Source organism: Panicum virgatum, chromosome 1N (assembly GCF_016808335.1).
Source record: "Panicum virgatum strain AP13 chromosome 1N, P.virgatum_v5, whole genome shotgun sequence".
Taxonomy (NCBI): domain Eukaryota; kingdom Viridiplantae; phylum Streptophyta; class Magnoliopsida; order Poales; family Poaceae; genus Panicum; species Panicum virgatum.
Window position 1 is genome coordinate 18,043,878 of NC_053145.1, and position 3,065 is coordinate 18,046,942.

Sequence of the window (3,065 nt, forward strand, 5' to 3'; positions counted from 1 at the left end):
TGGATGCATGTTGACGGTCATTAAGTGCGAAATATGACCGTCCACTATACTCATTTAAGAAGGAAAACTATACCTCTTACTCGCATATTTGTATCACTAACCTAGCTCCACGGTTGTTTTCGAGAATTTATGTTTTCAGGAACACAAGTCCGGAATAAGACGAAAACACGACAAATACGCAGACATAAGTCACAGACGATCGTGTCCTGCATAACATGAGCAAAGGAGGCCCACAAACCAGACCAAACCGACCAACCAAGTCCCGGCACCGACCATCTGACATCAGGACCCACAGAGCAGTGAACCAGCAAAGGTCGGTGGGATTTGGCGCCAAGGGGGGGTTGGCCGACCCCACTTGGCAGCCTCCGAGGTTGAGTTTTGTCGGGAAGCTTGTTCTTATCCTCCTGAGGTTGGTTAGGCATGTTTCCATACAAGGATATGGCGGGAACCGACCTCTCAAGCTATAAAAGGGGCCTCCCACCACTCTCTCCACACACACCACTTGGAAGCCTCTCTCTCTCTACACTCTCTTGTGACTTGTACTCCTTAGGGTAGTGGAGCTATGCTAGTACTTCATCTCATTAGCGAATCCAGTCGTCCTCGAGGTCGACCAGCAATCCTCGGCCTCTGGTATGGCTTTGTATTCAGACTTTCGTTATGCTATTTATTTAGAGTTTGTTCTTGGTTATCTTGCTATGTTCATAGCTTGCTTAGCCTTGATCTGTGCTTTACTAAGTTATAGTAGTTGCATGCTTAGACCAGATGATCTGGGTAAGGATATCGGTTCGTTGTTCTTTCGGGCTTGCCTTAGCATCTTACCTATCCATCCGAAGGGTGGGGGACTCGGGAGTGCTAGGGTAGTGACCTCATATGTGGGCATGGTGCCCGAGTATGCGGGATCCTTCAGATATGACGGTGCTCCACGGTGTGACTGGGGTAGACCACAGGTGGTGACAGCCCTGCTTCTCGGTTAGCATACTCCCCGACGTTCGGGTACGGTGTAGGAGTTCATGCAAAGATGAAACAGGACTGGATATTCTCTAGTGCGGGTCATTCTCCCCGATGTCCCTAATTTCCTGGCACCTGCAGCTCTAAGCAATGTGGCTAACGTAACTTATCTGCTAACATGAATAGTATACTAGTAATCTTTGCCTATGCTCCCACTAACCTTAGGATTGCTTGTATATTCTTTATTCATGAGAGTTGGCTGTTCTGTGTGTGTCACATTACCCCTGATTATCATTCATTTATCACTGACCCCTATATAGTCAGTGGTCTTCGTCTTACTCATATGTGTCATGGTTATGCAACTAAGTAAATACACTTTACACAACCTAGCCATCCCTTTGGAAAATATAAATAACGATACCCTGAATACTTCCGGGTGAAATGCTACAACGGTATATCCATGCGCTTGCGGATCCTTCTGTAAACGTTAAGACATACCACACGGCATCTTCGAGGTGCCGTTGCTAGGAACTAACCACTCCTAGTGGCGACGCTAAGAAATGCCAACAAGCATTTCTGGCGCCATTGCCGGGGGCTAACCACTCCTAGTGGCGATGCTAAGAAATGCCAAGAAGCATTTCTGGTGTTGTTGCCGGGGATGGCACTAGGTGTAAAGTTATTTACAAAATACATAAACATGGCAATATAAGTAAGAGGTAGCTACTGCTTATACAGGCTAATGTGTTTATCTTTTTGTTTTCTCCTGATTGGATGTAAACATGGTAGTGTATGTCAGGTTTCTCTTTGCCGACAAATTTTGTTGAAAATCCCGAGAAACTCATGAGAAGGGTCCGACCTCGCGTCGTCCCTCCTCCGATCTCGCAGTCGACAAGTGAGCCAGCTTCCCAAGCACCATCAATCACTGAACTCATGGCTGAGAAGACTCTCCGCGACTCCTCCGTCCCCTCAGCTGCCAACGTTGATGTTAGGGATGTGAACTTTGAGCTGAAGTCCAGCCTCATAAACATGGTGCAGGCTAGCCCATTCTGTGGCAAGCCGAATGAGGACGCTAACACCCATCTCCAGAATTTTCTGGAATTATGCAAGACCGTAACCATACGGGGCGTTACGGCTGACGCCATCAGGCTCCGCCTGTTTCCTTTCTCCCTCCTGGGGAAGGCAAAACAATGGTTTTATCAGAATAAGAAAGCCGTCAGCACGTGGGACACAGCGTTCCTCGCTAAGTTCTTCCCGCTAGGCAAATCGAATGCCCTGCGTGGAAGAATTTCAAGTTTCAAGCAGACAGGGATGGAATCCATCCCAGAAGCTTGGGAAAGGTTGCAAGAGTACATACTCCCCTGTCCTCATCATGGGATGGATGAGTGGCTCATGCTCCAAAGCTTCTACAACGGGCTAATGACTATATCCAGAGCCCATCTTGAAGCTACTGCTGGAGGAGCCTATCTCGACCTAACAATTGCCAAGGCTACGGCCTTAATCGAGAAGATGGTATCCAACCAGGGCTGGAATGAGGAGTGTTCTCAGCCCAGAACAAAGAGCGGAATGCATACCGTCAAGGAGACGGACATGCTCGCCGCTAAACTGGACCTCCTATTGAAGAAGATCGATGAAGGGAACCGGCAACACATGCCTGTTCCCGTCCATGCCATGAACTCGTACTTTATGTGCGAGGTTTGTGGTGACGGTGGACACTCGGGGAATGACTGCCCCGAGACCCGTGAAGACGCAGCTTACATCAACGACAACAACACCGGGTTCTGTCCATAAGGAGGCTAGGGGTGGGGTCAAGCACGCCCACCATTCCAAGGAGGAGGTAACAATTTCAACTCAAATTTCAATTCGAACCAACCCTCCTTGAGAGACTTAGTCTTTGGCCAAGCTAAAATCAACGAATCTTTAAACAAGAAGCTTGCTGCCAATGATAAAATTTTAGAAAGCATACATGCTAAAGTTGAAACTCTTTCTTCTGCTCATAAAATTCAATTAAGTTTCTACAAAAAGATAGAATGTCAACTCGTGCAAATAGCTGCTGCTGTCCCATTTTCAGAAAAGATAAAAGCGGTAACCACGAGGGGTGGTAAGTCCACTCGTGATCC

The 3,065-nt window shown here is 47.6% G+C and overlaps 1 non-coding gene across 1 annotated transcript; it reads right to left on the reverse strand.

Annotated features, from left to right (window-relative positions):
* Window positions 1-2,217: 2,217 nt before the first annotated feature.
* Window positions 2,218-2,324, reverse strand: LOC120657910. The gene has a single exon (XR_005668440.1). It is a non-coding gene; the product is annotated as a small nucleolar RNA R71 (small nucleolar RNA).
* Between the last annotated feature and the right edge of the window lie 741 nt (window positions 2,325-3,065).